The following is a 23,563-nucleotide window of genomic DNA, read 5'->3' as shown; positions in this document are numbered from 1 at the left end:
ATGATCGCTACCGTGTAAATCAGGCAGTATTTTCCAGGTGCAATCTAGTCGAATTGATGTTGAGCAAAGAGATAGATCTAATGCACTTGGGCGTGCCGGAGGTCTTGGGATCCGTGTCATGCTACCCATATTTAATACCGTCATGCTAAAATTGTCACAAATGTTTTGTATTAAAGATGATCTGCTATCATTGTAAACGGAACCCCACATAATACCGTGCGAATTTAAATCCCCCAGAATCAATCGTGGTGCAGGAAGGGCTTCAACCATTTCATTAAGCTGTTGCTGTCCAGCTTGTGCTTTTGGAGGAATATAAACCGAAGCTATGCAAATATCTTTGCCTTTAATGTTTATTTGGCAAGCAACAACTTCTATACTAGAAGTTGAAGGGATGTTTAATCTATAAAAGGAATAGCATTTCTTAATCCCCAAAAGCACTCCACCATACGGAGAGTCTCTATCGAGACGTATAATGTTAAAATCATTAAAATTTAAAGCTATGTTTGAAGTAAGCCATGTTTCGCATAAAGCAAATACATCACATTTTTGACTATGCAATAATATTTTAAATGAATCAAGTTTTGGCATGATGCTTCGACAATTCCACTGCAGGACAGTGATTGTATCATTTGCGACGGGTGATAAATTATCCATCAAAAGATACAAAACCTGAGACAATTGGCCATTGAGCTGATAACTGCTTCAAAAAGGTTCTAGCTATTGGAAGGAATGCCATTATGAGGGTCTTTAAGGGTTCAGATATATTGAATGCTGAGAAAATCCATTCAACAATTTCCGAAAACTTCAGTAATCCTGTTGGTGGCTGTGAAATGGAGCCCACTGGATTATTATCTTTTTCTGTACTAGATCCTGGATTGGTTTGTGAATTTGACAAACCAGGAGGCACAGTCTTTGGTTTTGACTTTTTTTGTTTAACACGGGGATCTTTTTTTGAAGGTGAAATTTTAGGTGTCTTTTTTGGTAATTTGGAGGAAGACTTCTTTCTCTTAACTGACCCTTGGGTAGTGATAAACGAATTACCTTCACTATTTTCGTCAGAGTCAGAGTCCTCTGGTTCCTCTAGATTTGAAAACCCGTTTTCGGTTTCCAAAGGGGGGACATCAATGACCGTTTTAAGCATTTCTGCATATGTGCGCTTAGACCGTGCTTTTAAAGAAAGCTTAATTTTGTCTTTGTGCACTTTAAATGCAGTGCATACTGAAATATCATCATGAGGACTATTCCCACAATAAATACATTTTTCAATTTCCTTGTTGCAATCATTATCTTTATGAGGCCCTTCACACTTAATACATTTTGGTTTATTACTACAGTTAGTAGCTGTGTGGCCGAATTTTTTGCAGTTCGTACAATTCATAACATTTGGAACAAAAAGCCGAACAGGGAGGCGAATTTTATCGACATAGACATGGGACGGCAACGCAGACCCGGCAAATGTCACTCGAAACGAGTCTGATGGGCGATAAACTTTTTTTTCCTCTTCATGAACTACTGAGTACAGTTGTTTGCACTCCAGTATTTTCACACCCTCAAGCATAGAGTTCTTGAAACGACCAACACCATGCTTGAGTAAATCATCTACCGAAAGACTCGCTTCGGTAACAACACCGTCAATTTCGACATCTTTGGAGGGTATGTAAACTTTATACTCTTTATTGAAATGTTCCGAAGAGACAATATCATTCGCGTGTTTCAAATTATTTACCACAACACGAATTTTATCGTTATTTACTTTTATGATCTCTTTGATTGAAGAGTATCGTGATGTCAAACCTTTATTAATTTGAAAAATGTTTAATGGCTTTGATATACGTCTAAAAAAGACTATCCAAGGCCCAGAAGAGCTCTCCTGATATTTTTTCGTTCGTGGGGGTATCGGATTCATGCTAGGATTTACGTCCATGGATTCATCCATTACATTAAAATTTTTAACTAAACTTTAAAATAAAATTTGAAACCAACACTACACAGTACTCAATCAAAAGGAAAAGAAAAAACTTCTACCTTGAAATTGTTGTCTATCTCCGTTGCACTGCCGTGTAGATTCTCGTTGCTCTAGATGTTCTTGTTGGATGCTGATTGTTGGATGTGATGCTACTGCTACCTGACATCCAGCACCACTCGAATTCCGATTTGCTTTCGTCTTCGCCAGCTGTAACCAGCGCAGGTCACCGGTGTATACCTGCGTGTTGTATGGCAGTGGAAAGACCGAGTTGTCTTGTCTCCTTCTTCCTAGTGCTCCGCACCGATATGCTTCTGCACCGAAGTGCCTTCGCACCGGTGTGCCTTTGCACTCTCCTGCTTCTATGTGCCTTTGCACTCTTCCTCTTCGATGTGCCTTTGCACTCTCCTGCTCAGCACTTGTGGCTGTATATTGCGGCCTGGGTAGAGTTTGGGAAACGCCCTTTGTTGTTTCCTTCACCAGCTTGGCCCAGCACTAGGGCTCTCTTATGCAGCACGACTATACGTTTTAACGGCTGCTGCCAACAGGTCTCTACCTGTAGTTCAACCGTTGTTGTATTTAACGCGTGTAAACCAACCAGCGTTATTAAACTGTACGCTTCTATACACAACCTTCTCGGTTGAACGGCTATTACTGAATGACGAAAGGCTTTTAGAACTAATTTTCGGAACACGAGTACTATTTTTTGCAACGACGCTGATTTCTACCAAAATGGTAGTGAATCACTAAATTTTGTTTGTAAATCTTACCGACTTTTGCCAAATCCGCATAAATTTCAAGATGTTCAGTCATAATTCCTTTTTCACCCGCATATTCACGATAAAAATAAGAGCGCATAAACTATTAAGATTGAGTCTCAAAATAGTAAATAAATCTAAGATATTATTAGCATGTAACCATCAGAAACGGCATGGCACACACATATTTCAGAAAAATTCTGTCAACGTAACAGTTTATTCATCACGAAATTTTCATAAAAAGAATTATGTTCATCATAAAACTGAATTTAAAACCTTCTTGAATTATAAATCATTCCGAAATATATTTGACATAGGTTTGATGCTTCACTTTGCTTCATAAATCTTATGAAAAATGGTCTACTACACTGGAATATAATCTGATAATGGTTTTATTAGGATTTTGAGAAGTTTAAAGTTGTTATGCTATATTTATGAAGTAACACTGAAAACTATTACAAGTATTTCTTAAATTGAATATGTGACTTGGTACGTTTTCTGCTTCAATTTACTCACACTGAAAGACATGATTCGCTGTTCTCTCTATTCATACCCAAAATAAGACTCTTTCTAAACAATTCAAAAACAAGTTTTTTTTTCCATCGGACGGCATTCAACCCGATGACACAAGACGAAGTAATAAGAAGATTTAGAGTTTCCAGAAGTGAATATAGGGGACCAATGTTATAAATGGAATTTCGATAGGTCATCAATAAACAGGATGATTACACAATTGGTTTATTCATGTATTGGATATTTATCGTTTATTATTACCACATGTGCATTCAAAATATGAATCATTATGTTTTTAAATTCATTTAAACAATAATCTTACTTGTTATTGAATAGAAAACAATTACTCAATAGTGCTGATTTTTTGTACAAATATGAGTAAATTGTTTTCCTTATTTGTATTTCAAAACTTCACCAAATGAATGAATATTTCTTGGTTTGACTGCTTTTTGAAAACATGCTGCAAAGTATATAAGTTTTATGCTGCTTGTTAGCATTTTACCGAGATTTTTTTCAAAATATGACGATGGTTGTTTATTATTTGATGCTCAGAAGAAGGAAATATTGTTTCATGAGTTCACCATCACTAGCCAATGGCGCTGGTAGCAGTAAACAGTGATGTGATTTTGCGCTGTACAACGATGAATGACCGTAGTACGGAAATCACCGTTGAATCATGATGCTCGCGTGATACCACCGTGATTCAGGGTGACAGACATGTGATTTCATGGTGTACAGTGATACCGATATCACATGTCTGTCATAAGCATAACTTTGCTGGTATTGTGTCTTTGCTCAATTGCACGAGTGACATCTCATTGAAACGTTTCATTGTTCGCTCTGGGTGTTTGGCACTGCTCAACTGAAACGTTTCATTATTTGTTTGTTACTTGTTGGGTGTCGTTGCTAAGCTGCCAGCACGATAAATAAAAAATGACAGATTAGTTAAAACAACAGTCGATTAGTTGTACCAAATTTTATATATTAATATTTTAGTTGTTTTGCGATCGCTTTTCCGTGTGAGGGTGCTTTTCATAAGTAACCGTGTAGAGAGCTACGATTCGCTTGAAAATTGTTCATAAATTTCTCTAGTTACTTAGATCTTGCTGAAAGATCTCCAAATAATCTCACTACTGCTATACCGGTCCCCAGTTTCGAGTTCCGTAAGTACCAGAAAATAGTTAATTTTCTCAGTGGAGATTTGTCAGAGATGAATGAGTGGATTTTCATAAACTGAAAGGTATTATAATTTTATACGATACTCTTGAACATTATGTGTATCTGACTTTCGGTTTTAGAATTACAAGGTAATATAGGCTCAAAATTTCAAACGGTCGTTAAAGAGCGACGATGTGGGAAACGGACAAAATCGGATCTGTACCCCCTCTCTCTCTTTAAAAATGCTCAAAGGATCATCTGGAGTGCAAACAATATCTGTACTTTTATTTATGTTTGTATGGTCTTCAAAAAGTATCGATTTAAATTAGATAAATTTCGCCATTGCCCTATATTAAGAACACTTGCTACACACTCTCTTCCACGAAAGGAGAAGGAAGTACCTGTGACAAGTTTTATAGTAATCCGATGCATAGTTCCGGAGTTATCCTGTTACAAAAAGTATCTATAACCTTTAAAAAGTATAGATTCTCGTCAAATTAGATCAATTTTGTGATGACTCCCACTGTTAAAGACACTTACTACACACTCTCTCCCCTAGGAATATCATTATGACCATCTCTGAAGAGCAAGAAGTATCTGTGCCAAGTTTGAAAGCAATCCGTTCAGCAGTTTCGGAGTTATGCCGTTACAAACATTACACCCCCCATATCAAAGACATTTGCTATATCCACCACCCTGTGGCCGTACACTTCTTTCCAGCCACCAAATCTCGTGAGAACCGAAAATATTCACTTCGTTCAATTAGAGAATATACCAAATCCACCACTCAAAACTAGAAAATTAAACTTCCACTCCGCGACTCCGAATAAAAGATCATTACCGTTCAACTTACCGATTGAATTCATACTGTCTCCTTTTTTCCTGGACATCCCATTCCTTTCTCTTCTCTGTTCTTGTTCTATCAAACTAGGGTGGTTGTTACATCACCCCCTCCTAGCGAATACTATGAATGGCCCATTTCTTGTTTTTCGCGTCACTTTTCCTTTGATGCCATTCAATTCAATGTCAGTTGATGGATTAGTTAGGTCCAAAGAACGGTTTCAACAAACTAATGTGAAACCGGCCTCTTTCCTTGCCATTTTCAGGCTGTGCCAAACAGAAAACATCATCATAAAACTTCTTAGTCACGCGATATGGACCTTCGTACACCATGAAGAATTTTTTTATAACCCCATCAAACTCCGATGACACCGGATTAGCTTTCAGTAAAACCAAATCTCCGACTTGGAAAGTCATGTTTTGCTCTGCGAATCTCTTGTTCCGAGTGACGGCTTTCTGTTTCATAGTGGCTTGTATTCTTTCTATATTTACCGTGGCAACATTAGTTGACGGTGGGTATCCCAAAATCTGTCGCAGTGCATCCGTAGGCTTTTTTCCATATTGTAATTCATATGGAGAGTGCTTCGTGGATTCATGAGTTGCTGCATTGATCATTTCCGAAAACTTCCCTAGTTTGTTGGCCCACGTTCGGTGATTCTCTTGACAGTAGCTTCGACAGAGGCGGGATAATTCTCTCATAACTCGTTCAACTGGATTTGCCTGGGGATGCCGGACACAGGTATGTATCAATTTGATTCCTTCGATACGGCAATTTTCCACCCAAGCTTTCGCAGTAAACTGTGTTCCATGGTCACATAAAATGGCTTCCGGTTTACCATGATTTCTAATGTAGGATTCCATCCTACGCCACATAACTCGAGATGTGGGTTTTCGAGTGCTGAATGGCGTTACGAACTTCGTGAACACATCCAGAATGACCATAATGTGTTTTACTCCCGCTGTCCCCGTGGGCAGAGGTCCATACAAATCGATGGAAACAATCTGATTTTTCTTTTGTGGTAAAATACTGCGACATGACCCCTGCATTTTGAAATTCCTATTTTTGGCCAGCTGGCAGGTCAAACATTGCTTCACGAAAGTTTTCACATCTCTTCGTAACCCTCGCCAATAGGCGGACCATTTAATGGCTTCGTGGGTCTTGTAAACACCGAAATGGCCACGTTCTTCGTGGAAGAATTTGAGCACATTCGTAATCAGCTCCTTAGGAATCCAAACTCGCCAATCACTGTCGCGTTTCATCTGCACGAACAAAATGCCGTCGCGAATTTGATAGTTTGTATTATGTTCCTTACCTCCACCGGAATACAGGTTTGATTGTTTTATTTTCCTGATTGCCGGATCTTTCTCTTGTTGCTTTTGTATGTCTCGAATGACACCGCGGAAATCGTTATCGTTTGAACTCACCCGATAACTGGTTGAAGCTATGTTGTAGGTTGAGTCATTTAATCTCCTGTCTCCTGATAAGTTTTCCGGAAACCTTGATAAAACGTCTGCGATGGTGTTTTCGGTTCCCTTGCAGTGAACAATGTCATAGTCATACTGTTGCAAGAAAAGTATCCATCTAGTGAGTCGTCCATTAAGTAGTTTACACTGTTTCAGAAAAATCAAGGCTTTATGATCCGTGATTATTTTGATGTGTCTACCTAATAAATACTGTCTCCATTTATCGAGTGCCCACACAATTGCTAAGGCTTCTAACTCCGTTACTGTGTAGTTGACTTCTGCGGGTTTAAGGGTCCGACTGGCATAGGAAATCACTTTGATATTACTTGAGTCGGAACGTTGGAATAGTATTGCAGCTATACCTTGGTTAGAACTATCTGTTTGAACCTCGAAAGCCAGGTTTGGATCTGGATAATTTAACATAGTATGTTTCAAGAACAGTTTCTTTAGATCTGAGAAGGAGCTGTTCTGTGGCTCCAACCACTTCCATGGTTCTCCCTTCTGGAGGAGATGATACAGCGGACGCGCTATGATAGAAAATCTTGGGACAAAGCGTGACACGTAACTCACAAGCCCTAGGAAACTACGTAAGTCGTGTAATGAGTTGGGTACAGGAAAATTATCTATAGCCGCAGTCTTATCTGGATCGATTGTGATGCCGGTAGCACCAATCATATGTCCCAGAAATCGCACTGTTTCACGGAAAAATTGAGACTTAGTCACACTCACTTTAAGCCCCGCCTCTCTCAATCTAATGAACAAACATCGTAGGTGGGCTAGGTGTTGTTTGAAAGTGGTCGAATGAACTAATAAGTCATCTACATACTTTTCCACGAATGCTAATATCTCCGGACCAAGGATCAAATCCATTGCTCTCGAGAAGCTAGCTACCGCTGTGTTCAGCCCGAATGGTAACACGTTGAAAACATACGTCTTTGAATTGTACATGAACCCGGTATACTTCCGGTGTTCCGGAACTACTGGGATTTGCCAATACGATGAAGTAAGGTCTATGGATGAAAAGTATCTTGAACCATGAAATCTTTGCAAGATTTCCTGCATGTTTGGCGGTTTCTCGTGATCTTTAACTAACACTTTGTTCAGTCGACGGGCATCTAGGCAGACACGCACATCCCCATTTTTTTTCATCGTGGTCACGAGAGGATTTACATATGATGTCGAACTGCGGCTAATAACCCCCCACGCCTCCATCTGGGCTAAAGCATTCTCCACCTTGGCCGCTCGTGCAAATGGAACTGGATATTGTTTGAGATTATACGGCTTTTCATCAGTCACTAGGATTTCGTGGTGATATTGTGTTGTTAATCCGGGTCGATGTTCAGAAAATATGTCGGAAAATTCGTCCAATAGTTCTTGCCATTCCGCACTTTCTCTCTCAGTCAAAACTGTTTGTCCCTTTAAATTTTCGATTTGTCTTTTTCCCTCTGTTTCTTCTTCGATGAAATTGATCATGCCTTCGCACAGTGACAGGGTTTCAATGCAATTCTGGTTCCCGTTAACAGAGCTGAAGTCGACCCATAACTCCTTGCCATCATTCAATAAACGCATTCTCTGTTCATCCAGGTGTATCCAAACTCTGAATTCGTCTTGAAAATCACTACCGAGAATCATCGGGTTCACCAGTTCTTGCACGATGACAAACGGGATATCTATTGGCCACTTCCCGAACTTTACCGTTAGTAGGACCTGCGTGGTAACCTTTTTACTTTTCTTGCCGAACGCACCTCGCAGTGAAATTTTTCGCATCGGTAACTCAGTCATAGAGACACCCCTTTCCTTCAATTGGCAGTAAAACTCTCCAGAGATACAGGATAACTCGCAACCGCTATCCACTAAGGTAAGTAGCTGTATTCCTTCCACACTAACATTTACATATGGACACCTTCCTGGTTTCGGTGGTTCGACTGCCTCTTGTTCCTCTTCAATTAGCTCCTCGTGTCCAACAAATACCGTTAATACCGACGGATCAGATCCTACTGCAGACTCATCTTCCTCTACCAAGGCAACCCGGATGTTACTCGAATTGCCCCCTGATGTCGTTAGTTGGTTTCCGTTATTCCCTGACCATCCCATCCTATTCCCGTTTCGCCCATTTCCAACTGATTCGCGTGCTCGCCAGTTTTGTGGTGTGGTTGAGTGGTTATACCGCATTGAAGAATTTATGAATCGATCTTCTGATTGTAGAATATTGAATGCTGTTCCAATGTCGATACAAGATCCCATTAGATGCTGGATGTTTCGGGGGAAATGCTTGGATAGATGCTGAATAAGTTCTCTCTCAGCTGGAGGGGGAGTTAGAAATCTTGCTTTGGCAACGATTCCTAAAAAATATTGAGCCATCCTTGATCCTTCCTTCTGAACGTAGGAACCCCGTGCAATATCTTCGGAAACTTGACGTTGGGTTGTTGATCCCCAGTATTGGTCTCGAAAATGGTATTCAAAAGATTCATAGCTTTGGAATAAATACCCAAATCCTCTGGCCCACACTCGGGCCTCATTTACTAAACAAGAAAGCGCGACAGGCAGCTTATCAAAATCCGTTAACTGCTGATGTACACAGTATCGATCCAGTTCAATTAAAAATTCAACCGGATGAAGATCATCGTTAACGCCACTAAACGTAGGCCGTGGAAAAAGATTTACACGAGACACGTTTCCTTCCAGCGTGCTTCGAGCAGGTGGGATGTTGTTAACCTGAGATGGTCCCGTGTTGTTGGCTGCATAACCTTCTTGTGTCTGGCCATGAGGAATTCCGGTTCCATAACCGCTATTACCCGGCCAAATAGATGACATCTGCTGCGTTAACAGATTTCCGGTGGCACCACCGTTCCACTGCACTCGGTGTGGTGTGTATGGAATGCCAACTCCGAAAAAATGTGGATGGTGACCTTGAAAATTCCCTGGATGAATGGTCGGAATTGCATTTGACCAGGTCCTTCTCATCGTCGGCTGGGTATTTTGTATATTTGATTCCCTATTAATAGGATTAACCAGGGTTTCCCTGCCTTCGCTGGTGAACTGACCTGCCTCACCATTATGTTGTGGCATTCTAGTTGCATTCATGAAGTTTTGTTCTAAAACATTAATTCGATTATGTAGTGATTGAACAAGATTCATAAGCGTATCTTGACACCTGATATTTTGTTGTAATAAATCCGTCGTTTCTGATAACCCTTCATTTCCACCCTGGTTATCTAGCTGATCTGCACTAATTTCTCCTTCCGGCAAATTGTTTTGATGGTCTGAGGTATCTACTATGGGTGCATTTTGTATGATGTGCCCATCTCCTTGGTTGCTCAGAGAAACTCCCTGTGTCGAACGTGGTGTGGAAGCGAACTGCACTCGATTCATTTGAGGTGGCCTGTTGGACCCGCTTGGATAAACTAGCCACGAGGAATCATCCATTGTTTCGATATAACTCACAACTATCTCTTCACTGATTTATATACACTATTTCGCCGCTATTGCGGTTCTTTATTTATTTTCAATTTGCACTACCACTAATCAATTTTCATATCTAACACGCTTCCGATAGCGTGATAACAACTACATTCGCGCGATCGGCAACACTCACTGTCTGTCCTTTTCCCTCTTATACCATCAACTTATTATCATCCGCTTACTATATTTTCACCACTTCTTTTGTCTAAAACAAATCTGCCGGCTCCAATCAATCTCTTTGTCTTCACTAATGTCGTTCTGACCTTGTTAATTGTTCAACTAACAGGCAATCCCGGTTGAGCCCCCAGTTGTGGCCGTACACTTCTTTCCAGCCACCAAATCTCGTGAGAACCGAAAATATTCACTTCGTTCAATTAGAGAATATACCAAATCCACCACTCAAAACTAGAAAATTAAACTTCCACTCCGCGACTCCGAATAAAAGATCATTACCGTTCAACTTACCGATTGAATTCATACTGTCTCCTTTTTTCCTGGACATCCCATTCCTTTCTCTTCTCTGTTCTTGTTCTATCAAACTAGGGTGGTTGTTACAACCCCTATTATCATATCTTCGCCATGCAAAATGTTTCTATGTTCTTCCTCTGCAATAGAAATACCCTTATGACTATCTCTAAAGAGCATTGATGGACCTGCACACGAGCCAGCTCTCATACTATCCGTGTGCTGTACCTTTTAAAAAACACGCATGCGAAATCTGAAGCACACGCTCGTGTGCTGTGTTGCTACTAGATCGGGAATCGTATGCTTCGAAGAACCAGCTCGCGATGCTGGCTCATGAGCTGGAATGGGGAGCTCGTGAGCTGGCTCACGTGCTAGCTCATGTGCGGACTTGAGTGTCGGGTTTTTTCTTCATTTGATAATATAATATAATTTCAAGCACACAGTGTCCGCTCTTGTATTGCCTCTTGTCAGTAGCGGACTACACAAATAGCACACGCTCATGAGTCACACAAATTTATATTTAAAAACATGTAAAATTGGTGATTTGAAAATTACATGGCTTTAAAACGAAGAGAATAAAAATCAAAAGATAAACAGCAACAACGCGACTTAAATCGAAAAACATTAGATCACAAAGCACACCAGTTAGTCGACTGAGCCACAGAAGCACATATCTGCTTGGCTGGTAAATCGTGCATATAAATTCATACAGGCTCACTTGCTAGTCGAGTGCAAATTACACTCGGAGTCAGAAAATTTCTGTACGAATGGAATATTGCGTCATTTGAGAAGTTAAGTAGTTATGAATTGTATCGTTTGTAGAATTATGTTACCTGTAAAATTCATAATTTCTTTCTGTGTTCATACATTTCACACTGTCTGAATAATAAAATAATAACAAAACGAGCTATTATTGTAAATTTATTCAGAAGAAAACCAAATTCCACAAAAGGAATATGTAATGCCAAGACTATGCTTTTAACAATGCACATTTAAATGAAGAAAAAAGGCGGGTGGGTAATGTCAGAGACATAACTGGATGTCGTGAATACGAAAACAAATGACATGTTCCTTAACACTTCCGAATATCAATTGTATGAATTATGCAAGCATTCCCCTTTTTCACATTTTTCGCAAAAACAAAGAAAGCTTCACTTGATCTCGATTACTGTGAATTTCACACAGCGAAAAGTGCACAAATCTAACCAAACTGTTCTTGATTTGCAGTAAACTGAGAATATTTCCCTACGATTTGCGAACAACAAATCCTATTAGTTCTTTAGAAAACTTTTAGAGCCATTAGAACCGCTGATTTTTTATAATGCTTTCCAACGTTGCTTTTTCATCCATCGAAATGACTGGCAGCTGTGACGTAATCGCTCTTGTCGAAAGCAAAACTAGCTTTGCAAACGACACAAAACACATCTGCTCGCAGTGGCGATAGAATCCAAACTTATTCAATTTTTGTTAAGAGATTTCCTTTTATGTGATTTCGTTTGTAGCTTTTTCACTAATGGGCGGTCCTAACGGCTATAAAAACAGCCGCATACAGAATTTTAAAGTCGATTATTTCATTTCGGATTTACATAATTTATTGAAAGAAACTATTAATATGCTGTAGGGATTCGTTTCTAGCATTCAGAAGGACCAAATTGAGATACTCACTACGATATTCACCACTTTTCGGAACATTTTTCTTGAACGATTTGTTGTACAGCAGCAGCTATTTTCTTCTCTTCCTCAGAACGCGTTCTGATTGGCTGGTGTTGACATGGGTCAAATGAGATAGGTTTTTCAATAGTGTACTTCAATGCTTTTTCTTTACACGTTTAAGTTGAAAAATTTCGATTCTATTGATAGTTGATTATATAAATCCTTCCACAGCTCACTGAGCTATGAGCTTTTAAAATACGAGCAAGGCAAACGCGCCTTATGAATTATCCTCTTTGATACTCGTTTATACCAAACATTTCAGAAAAGTTTAATTTTGAACTATTTGCGATTAAATACAACTAAAAATTTTATCATAAAATTGTGATCATATTTCCGATGGCATGTAGCAAAAATTATGTTGATTCGTTAGATACAACAAGAGATATTCACGATCAAAAACTTATCACTCTTTCAGAGGGTAAATTTTGAAAAGGCACCCCATAGTAAAGTAAGTCGTATTCACGACAAAAAGCATCTTTGATTGAAATAACAGCAAATTTGTTTTATTCCAAGCTTAATGTGTGCTGCACACTTCGAAAAAACCATGTGATTCTAAATCTTATTAGATGCACATAAATTAAGCGTCGCAGTTCACGCAAATTTACGTGGAAGAACATTTAATATTGTGTCTAAAATTATATTACATGAAATTTATTTAAATAAAAAATGAATACCGTTAGCGAGCGCCGCGACTCGAACCAAGAACCATTGGATTGATTGCAAAGCACGTTGTTAATCGACTGAGCTACAGAAGCACACGTCTGCTTGGCTGGTAAAAGAGGCATTTAAAGCAAGACAGTCGCACCTGCTAGAGGAACGCAAGTTACAATTGAAACCAGTAAAATTCAAGCTAATCTAACATTAAGTCATTACAAATGAAATTTTCCGTCATTTTACAAATAAGGTCTTTATGAATTACATCGTATGAGGGATTAAGTCACCTGTAAAATTCAATTTTTTTGGTGTGTGCAGATTCTGTCGCGAACAAGGCTTATTTTGTGTCTCGGTTCTAAAGTCGGCTTTTCACCTTGACTGTTTAGCTGGTTTTATTAGAAAAGCAAAAAATATTGACGAAACTGGTTCCAGTGAGATTTCCAAAAAAAACTGTTTTTATCCACCTAGTGGTGTGATGAAGTCTTTCTCATATCAATCATACTATCATATATAATACTGTGGTATTCTTCAAAATAAATTTCTACGATTCTCGAAAAAACAACCGAAATCGGTTTGTTTGACCGTCTACTGATAAAAACTATCAATTGGAAAATATTTGAGGTCGATTTAGAAATTTTTTTATGGTTTTTCCCCATTTTCAGTGTTGATATATAATTTTAAACACACTTTACCCTATATTTCCGGATCCGGAAGTCGGATCCGCATGAAATTCAGGAATTACGTATGGGACTACAGGACCTTTCATTTGTGAAAATCGGTCGTTGCATCTATGAGAAAAGTTAGAACACATATTTTCTTTTTTTTTTTTTTTTTTCATATTTTACCCCATAACTCCCGCACCGAAAGTCGGATCCAAATAATATTCAGGAATTTTGTATGGGACCTCAAGACCTTTCATTTGAATCTAAGTTTGTGAAAATCGGTTCAGCCATCTCTGAGAAAAGTTAGTGCACTTATTTTCACAATTTTTTGCATATTTTACCCCATAACTCTCGAACCGAAAGTCGGATCTAAATAATATTCAGGAATTTTGTATGGGACCTCAAGACCTTTCATTTGAATCTAAGTTTGTGAAAATCGGTTCAGCCATCTCCGAGAAAAGTTAGTGCAAAAAAACGTTACATACATACATACGCACATACACACACATAAACACACATACACACAGACATTTTGCGTATTCGACGAACTGAGTCGAATGGTATATGACACTCGGCCCTCCGGGCCTCGGCTCAACAGTCGGTTTTCACAGTGATTGCATAACCTTTCTATATGAGAAAGGCAAAAAATTGGCCAAAAAATTTTAATTTTACAGGTGAATTAATTCCTCATACGAAGTTATTCATAAAGACCTAATTTGTCAAATGACGGAAAATTTCATTTGTAATGACTTGATGTTAGATTAGCTTGAATTTTACTGGTTTCGACTGTAACTTGCGTTTTACAAACAGGTGCGCCTGTATGAATTTAAATGCATCTTTCACCAACCAAGCAGACGCATGCTTCTGTGGTTCAGTCGATTTATAGACGTACTTGCGATCCAATGATTCTCGGTTCAAGTCGCGGCGGAGATACTCTATCAGTGTTCTTTTTTATTTCAATGAATTTCATGTCATGGAATTTTAGACACAAAATTAAATGTTCTACCACGTAAAGTTGCGTGCGTGAACTGCGACTCTTCATTTATTTGCATCTAATGAGATGTAAAATCACAGGGTTTTTTTTTAATTGTGTAGCTCTAAAATAAACAATAAACAGTATACAATCCTGACACATTGCCTCAATCGCTCTTGCTTTTCTTTTCTGCTGTTGTCTTCACACCAAAGTCCCAAAGTGGAAATCATTTTTGTTTGAGAATCGAGGCTCAAACATACGACATGTGATAAGTGGAAAAGTCAGAATAAAACATTCTTTCAATGTTTACTAAAAACAGGACAATTCCACCGAAATGGGTATTTTCTGTGCAGAATCACAATTCGAAACACCAGTAATAACCACTAATGCCATGGCAGACCATTCCAGATCGATACGATATCTGACTAATGATTATTTCAACACCTTGCTGCAAATCGCTTCTCGCTGGTGCGCTTGACCAATATCACACGCGACTAATTACTTGATTTTGAACGACTATTATAGTTATCTCCGCTTCCAGCTCCTTCCGGTCCCAGAGCGGCAATTATATTCCCAGCTCTACATTGTTAACGATTGCAATTTTCGGCACAGGTATAATTTGGCTACAAATACGCGAGTTTGGCGGTAAGCTGAGGCTATTATACTTTGCAATGAAAGAGACACTGATTTAATGGACTAAAAATGTCTTTTTTTTTATTCGTACACAATATTAAAAGCTCATAAGTGTTTGTTATTTTCGCCACGACAATCAACTGACTACTAGTGCCTAGTTTACCTTATGCTCCTCCAGTACAAAGTCAGTCACACTGTGAACCTAATTTGGACACAATAATTTTTGCTAGTATTGTGAACGGTAATTCGTGTAGGAAATTTAGTTGAATTAAACTAATTCATGCGTGCCGTTACCGTGATAAATTATGGAATACGAGCACACATATGCGTGTACCAACCCGATCGGTTACCAGTTAGCACGTTTTCATGCGTGAAATTCTTGGCCAACAGCCAGCAACGGGGCCAAACGGTAGTACGTTTATTTTCACTCATTAGCGGGTTGCAATGAGATTTACCATAAGGTATCTCGCATTGGCCACCGTGCTGCTACCGAACAATTAAAATAATATTCTTAGTTGGAGCATCACAATCCAAGTGCTGTCATCTGCTATATGTTTGTGTTGCTGCAAAGGTTGGTTTACGATGCACCAGAGCAAATCTAATTGCAATTATTCTGTCGGCAGTAAATCGTTTTTTCTTTCGGAAACTGAATGAAGCAATAAATCTCGGCTGGTAGATGGAAGTCCTTCAATAGAATGAATCAGTAGTGCGATTGGAGCCATTTGACAGACATTTGGCAATTAGAATGCTTCTGCTTTCCTGTAACAGCTGAGATCAGATTCGTGTAGAAGATTGTCTTCTGACCGAATACGGGAGATAAATCTTTCTCTTGCATTCTGTCAGTACGGTGCTGTAGTAGTAACGATCGGCATCAAACACGCCTTTAGCAATGGGAATCATTGGCCACAGTGCACAGTGACGCTTTTCTTTACAAAAGTTAGCAAAAACCCTAAATATGTTGATTAACGTCTGCTGGGTTTGAGGACAGTGAATATGTTTTTTCATATTGATATTATATGAAAAAATGTTCATTTTTCTCGAACGCGATGTAGTAAAATGATAACTATCGTTCGTTTGGTGCAAATTTTGCATAGCGAAAAGTGCACAAAGTTTAAAAAATTATTCAAGATCTGCACTAAAAGTATGATGTATACCTTCGATTTGCAAAGAAGCAATCTTGATAATTCTTTAGATAACATTGGGAGCCATTACAACGGCTGATTTTGCATAATATTCTCCATCGTTGTCCACTTTTCGTTTTCTCTTTCTCCATTGCAAACGACCGGGAGTGGGTCATTTCGCCGAAAGTCGTTTCGTCGAAAGGGCTATTTCACCGTAATGGACGCCAGCTGAGTCAGCCGCCGACCCACCGGAAAATTGCCTGATAAAATTAAATCAACAAGTTTTTTTTTGAGAATTTCGTTCTGAGGATCATGAATAAACCTACAAAAATTCTTCAAATCTCTGGACCATTTCAGAAGTACTATTGTAGGTTAACAATCACGATATTGAGACTAATGAAAAATTCGGCAAAATGACCCTTTCGGCGAATTGGCTCTCGGCGAAATGACCCTGATCCCAAACGACCACCAGCAAGATGATGCAATCACTTTTGTTTGAAGCGAAACTCACACTGCGAATGTCCAACAGCAGATATGCTCACAGAAGAAGTAGTTGTTGTCGTGAATACGACTTACTTTACTATGGGGCGCCTTTTCAAAATTTACCCCGTACAAGAATGTGTAGAACTTAATTTTGATTATCTCTTGTTGTATTTAACCTAACAACATATTTTTTTCTACAAGCTATTAAAAATATGATCAGGAATTTGTGATTAAATTTTCAACAGTGTGAGATAACCATAAATTACTCAAAAACAAAGTTTTTTAAAACTTTTGTAAACATTGAGTAAAACTTATTACGTATGCTTGCCTTTTTCGCACAGAGAAGACAATTTTGAGGTAGTCTCAGACGAGCGAGTAGTCAGCAGTAGTCAAAACTGATGTGCCTTCTGTGTGGTATAAAGCCGCAAACGCTCAGCTTGCGCTATCATTCGCTTGTGAAGCCTCATTTAAATTGTATTTTGAAACTGATTTTTGGATCCAAATCCACCTGAATTTTTAACTTATTGTTTGTTTTAGAATGTAGTTTTGGAATTCAGTTTCAGAATAAGTTCCATAATACGGGTTCAAAAGTTGAAACTGAATCCTAACTATAGATTCTGGAGCTAGAACTCATATCCAGAATTCTCAATCTGGAAGTAAAACTCAGAATTCCAAAACCAAAATAATGATATGAGTTCTAAATCTGGATTTTGGAACCAGAATTTTAAAACTGACTTTAAAACCAGAATTTAATGCCTGATTGCAGTTTCTGAGTTCATTACCCTTATTTAGATTAAGCATACTAGAATTGAATTCAGGAACTTGGGTTCTGGAACAAGATTTTGGAACTAGATTCAGTGCTTCAAGTCAGGTTCGGAATTCAAGTTTAGTATTCAGTTCTAGAATTGATTATGGATCCTGAATTGTGAAAATGAGCTCAGTGCCAGAATTCTAAAACTAAAATAATGAACTGAATTATTGATTTGAATTCCGAACCTGAAGTTTCTACTTAATTCGGAGCTAGTCCCATGATCCGAATTCAGTTCCAGTCATACATCAGCAAAGATGCTCCGTTATAATTTTAGAAGCGAAGCAATAAAAGTTGTGCATGTCACACAATCAATCAATTAATTCGAACGAATATTGATATTCGAAGGTGTGAAAGAAGCATGTTTGTTTTGTCTGTATTCACGTCCTCCAGTTATGTCTCTGACATTACCCAACCACCTTTTTTTCTCCTTTTAGGCTGTAGGTGTAGTTCCACTTTCTTGACGTAGATGGCGGTCTGCGCAATTGATGTGTCTCCGTTCATCAATTATCTTACATTATGATAAAAAAAGAACCGGAATTTTTATTTTAAAATTCTCGCACTTGTCCAATCGGCAAACTTTTAATCTCTCAACGTTGGCAACACTTTTATACACATTCTGCCAAATTTTGACGCATATCGTACGATTAGTTTTTGTTTGGCGTCTATACAAAGAAGTTGAAAAATTTTCGTGTGGCGATTTTTATAATGGATGAAAATTTAGAACAACGTGTGTGCATCAAATTTTGGGTTGCAAATGGATTTAAGTGTTCCGAAACGTTGAAAATGTTAGAGAAGGCCTTTGGTGAATCGTGTCTAGGAAAAACACAGGCATACGAGTGGTATAAACGCTTCAAAGGTGGTCGTACAAGCTTGGATCATGATGAGATCCCTGGCCGCCCAACAACATCTGTTACTGAAGAAAACATTGAATCGGCAAAGCAAATCGTGTTGCAAAATCGTTCTGTACCGATTAGAGAGATTACTGTGTTGTTGGGCATCTCTTATGGATCAGCCGAACACATTTTAACTGATGTTTTGGGTTTGAAACGCGTCGCTTCTCGGCTGGTGCCAAAAAAAGCTGAATTTCATTCAAAAACAGCGTCGTGTTGTGTCGCACTTTTTGGCCAAAAACTCAACCAATATCATCAACCAAGCACCGTACTCTCCAAATATGGCCCCGTGTAACTTTTTCCTCTTCCCCAGACTCAAATTGCCATTGCGGGGAACGCGTTTTGAGACCACAGAGACCATAAAAGAGAATTCGCTGCGTGAACTAAAGGCCATACCTTCGGCGGCCTATAAAACTTGTATGGAAAATTGGATCAAGCGTTGGCATGCATGTATTGCCACAGGAGGAGAGTACTGTGAAGGCGATAATAAAGAAATTTATTAAAAAATGAAATTTTGCGTTTTTTGATAAAATTCCGGTTCTTTTCTGATCATAAGGTAGACTGAAGCTTGCAAACGTCCAACAAGGTCTATTCATAGATTTTTATGTTTCGTGTTTAGTCCTATTTTTTCACTATTTAAACAATGTTGTCGTGAAAACGTGGTATTAACAACAATCTTTTCCAATTCCGGTTCGTGAAAGAATTAGAGAAAATATTCAATCAGGGAAAGAGTTATTAAGGAATCAAATCTGAAATAATTTCGTTATACCGTCGTGTCGTTAAATTTTGAAAATGGACAAAGGTGAGCATAGTCAAGACAGGCGAATTTACCTCAAACCAACTAAAAGTAACAACTCGTATTTCAATTTATTTTTGGTCTTCTCATATGGAAAGGCCTGAAGGCTGGAGTGTCATATACCAGTCAAATAGGTTCGTTGAGTACGCAAAATATATGTATGTATGTAGCATTTTGTGCGCTCACTTTTTGAGCTGGCTAAACCGATTTTCACAAACTTAAATTTAAACGACAGGTCTTAAGGTACCATAGAAAATTTCAGAATTTCAAATTCATCCTACTTCCGGTTGCGGAATTGTAGGCTGACGAGTGTATTTGGCTTTTGTATTTCAATTTCAGATTACTTACTTTCGGTGACCGATTTTCATAAATTTAGGTTCAATCCAAAGGTCAAAGCAAAAAATCTAAAAATAATTTATAATCTGGACTCGAAACTATTTCAATCGTTAGTCATTGTTAGTAGAGGGCCTATCAAAATAATTCCAGCTATCCTGTTTCCCTGAGTTTTGATTCCGGAAGCACCGAAAACAGTGTTCAAATTCTTCAAAATAAAACTAAGTCTATTTTCTCAGAGATGATTTGACCGATTTTCACGAATTTAGGTTCAAGTAAAAAGAAAGTCTTATGATACAACATAAAATACCTGAATTTCATCTGGATCCGACCTTACGGTTCCGGAACTATTGGATTAAATTTAATAAATTTTATTCCTCCTCCTAAAGCTACGAAGTAGGGATGGTACTCGGAAGGCAAAGTATCGATACTTAGGGTATCGGGATACCGAAATTTTGGGTATCGATACAAGGTATCAAAAGGCAATAAAGTATCGATACCTGTAAATATCAATTGATACTTGAGCAGCAATCATTTCTAAATAAAATAAAATTGTCGACTGTGGCGTTATTTTACACAGCAAAAAAAGAATTGTAACAATCCCAATGTGATTATCAATCGATGTAAAAAAAATTAGACATAGTGAAGAACAAATGCAATAATTTTCTGTTTTCAAGAAATATTGAAGATAAATCACACGTTATTACATCGATACAACGTATTGAGTAGATTTCATCAGCTTGACTGAATGCTCAGACGATTCTGATGGAAAATTAGACATCTTTTCGTGTAATACTACAACCTTTATAATGATGCATAATTTTATATCAGAATCATATACAGTATTCAGTTAAGGTGATGTAATGTACTCAATACGTTGTTTCTATGTAATAACGTGAGATTTACCTGCGATATTTCCTGAAAACAGAAAATTTTTGCTTTGATGTTCAGTACGCCTAAATTTTTCTCACATCAATTGATAATCACATCGAGATTGTTACAATTCTTTTTTGCTGTATAGAAATATGCCTTTATGTCGATATACAAATACTACACTAAAAGCCCATTCCTATTTCTATTATTCTATCGCTTTTAGGTGCACTGAAAGAGAGTGCAATGAGTGTGAAAAAATGAAATGATCGAATCCTCTGAGATTATGATGGTTTTCTTTCATTGCACTCTCTTTCAGCGCTCCTGTGGGACGAAGTGAGATTGTGGAGAACGAAATTCAACTACGGCTAGTCACGTCATACCGTCGAAGCCGAGGAAATAAAAATGTTCCATTGAGATTCCCAACCCCGCACATACGGTTATGTCGTTTTCGCTTGATGCCAAACCTAACCCAGTTTCCACCCTAACTGCTGTCAAACCGTTTGTTTGAAGCTAGTTTCGAACCTAGTTTTAACGTTGTTGAACTGAAAATCGAGTCAGTTTCGAACCAGGTTGTTATATCAGGTTTGCTCAAACCCCCATTACTAAGTGCGAAATCAACACAGTTTCATGAAAAGTGTTTGATTGATGAAACTACCCTGGGTCAGTTTCAGTTTTCTCAAGCGAAAACGACATTAGATTGTTTTTCTGGCCCGAAGAGGTGAATGACCTTAGGGTTAAAGCCTCTATAATTGAAACAAAAAATGACCGTCGTAAAGGGTCGACTTAAATCTGTTGCGATACTGTAAGTATCGAAACCAAAAGTATCGATACTAACAGTATCGCTCTGGTCGATATCGATACCAAGAATACCCGATTCTTGAAAGAAAGTATCAATACTTCGAAGTATCGATTCGGTATCGAACATCCCTACTACGAAGTGGAAGAGGGAAATATTCATTTTAGCTAGGTTCAGAACTGCTCCAATTTGTAGATCATATTCGTTGGTGGACAAAACGAACCAACTTCGGCTATTCCGGTCCTCAGAATCCGAATACGGAAGCATTGCAAGTACTGGTAAAAACTGAAAACCCTTCTTAATCAACCTAGTGGTGTGATAATACCTTTCTCATTCTTCAAAACAGTCTTATAAAAACATTTTTTATCTTTTTATTAAATAATTTGTGACACTTATTTGGGCTCATTTTTGACACCAATTGATTCAGATTGAACCGAGTAGTTCACAAAAGCATTCTTCAGTGTTTATATCACATAGTAGGCATCAGGGGTACATGAAATTTCCGAAATCGGAAAAAAAGTTGTTGCCAAAACTCTTACAATTGCATGAAACTTCTGGGACTTAGAAAAAATATCAAAATCCCAGAAAGTCGATTTTTTCAAAACTATTTTTTTTAGATAACACTGAATCTCGACGTTTCATGCAATATTAAGATTTTTGGCATCAAAAAAAAATTTTTGACTTCGGAAATTTCATGGTGCTTTTTCAAGGCAGCACCCCTTACCCATGTTCGATTTAGCTCAAATTTTGCATGAGGAATTTTTTCGAGGTGCTTAAACTTTTGAACAATAGCGCTTTACGAAATTAGAGGGGATCCCAAAATATTGGCACCCTTATATACATTAGAGCGGTAAAAATCAACGTGTTTTGTCGGTTACGTCACTTATTCCATCATATCTCCGGAAAAAGACATTTTCCGATCTCGTCGAATGATATATAACACTATGGGTCTCCGAGGTTCCGTTCAAAAGTCGGGTTTTCCAGCAATTCTAATACCTTTCTATAGAGAAAGGCAAAAAGAATCTCTATCACTTTTCTTCAAGATGGCCAAATCGATTTTCACACACTAAAAGTCTTACCATTTCATACGGAATTTTTGGGTTTGTTGTGGATACTAGTTCCGGTTCCGAAACTTTAGGGTGTTTTGATTTGTAGATTTTGCTAGATTCCGTTCGAAGAAACTTTCCTGTTTCTATTCAACGAACAGTTGCTTTTAGTGCTCCACAGTAATATTTATGATGTTTTGAGTAAAATGATAAAGGCATCATTACTCCACTTGATGGATTAAAGTAGGTTTTTCAATAGTGTACTATTGAAACCCTTCAATGTTGTTGCAATACCCGTTCAAGTTGAAAAGTTTGGCATTGACGGCAAGAGTAGTTTTAAACATCTCCGATCGCTAGAAGAAAATCACCAACTCGTCCACCTATATCGATTCAAACCTACTCGCGGTTACCGGAAGGAACTCAACTGTTTTACCCATAATTTGCAGCTTTAGGAAACACATTAACCGCTTAACCACACGATTGCGGTGCGATCTCGCATGAGCACTCAATTTACCGCCCACATCGACTGCATGTTATTGGACCACCGACACAATAAAGTGCTTAAATACTACTCTGAATGATGCAATCCACCCGGAATGGATATATTTTTTGTTTTATCACAGCTGTTTTTTTTTTTGTTACTACCGCCAATCAAGGAACAGTTGCCACCGTTGACAATGGAGTCAACCGCGCCTGACCCGGAACATAGAAATGTCATTGTTCAAATTCGCACTCATTCCCAATTTCTGTCGCTGCAATTCCCAAACACGTTTCCAGCTAGACCGAATATGAATGAAATGTGCGAATCTATACACTTAGTTATCATTTCCAGCGTTGTTCATCAGCAGGATCGGCAGGAAAAAGGGGGATTTGAAAAATGGAAAGAGAAACAAAAAACTACAGTTTTATTTCAAGTCTCATCAAGGTTTCCCGAGTGGCCCCAAAATGTCACACCACCGTGATGTCAGTGATTACGAATTCTTTTGCTGGGCTACCGGTTTTTTTTATTTGATTGCGAGTGACAATGCTTTTGCAAACATTGGTTGATGAAGTAGTGATGAAGTTTACTAGAGTTTGGAAAAAAATACGTGCGATAGTTTGAATATTAATGATCATCTTTCAGTTGTGTTCATTTATCCTTCTGTTAAGATTGAAT

The 23,563-nt window shown here is 38.3% G+C and overlaps 1 protein-coding gene across 2 annotated transcripts in view; it reads right to left on the bottom strand.

Annotated features, from left to right (window-relative positions):
* LOC131425422 (zeta-sarcoglycan) overlaps positions 1-23,563 on the bottom strand; it is a 309,985-nt gene that overhangs the window by 85,186 nt on the left and 201,236 nt on the right. The window lies entirely within an intron of this gene.

This window comes from Malaya genurostris, chromosome 1, assembly GCF_030247185.1.
Source record: "Malaya genurostris strain Urasoe2022 chromosome 1, Malgen_1.1, whole genome shotgun sequence".
NCBI lineage: Eukaryota > Metazoa > Arthropoda > Insecta > Diptera > Culicidae > Malaya > Malaya genurostris.
Note: the sequence above shows the minus strand (reverse complement) of the source record. Positions and strands in the feature narration are given on the sequence as shown.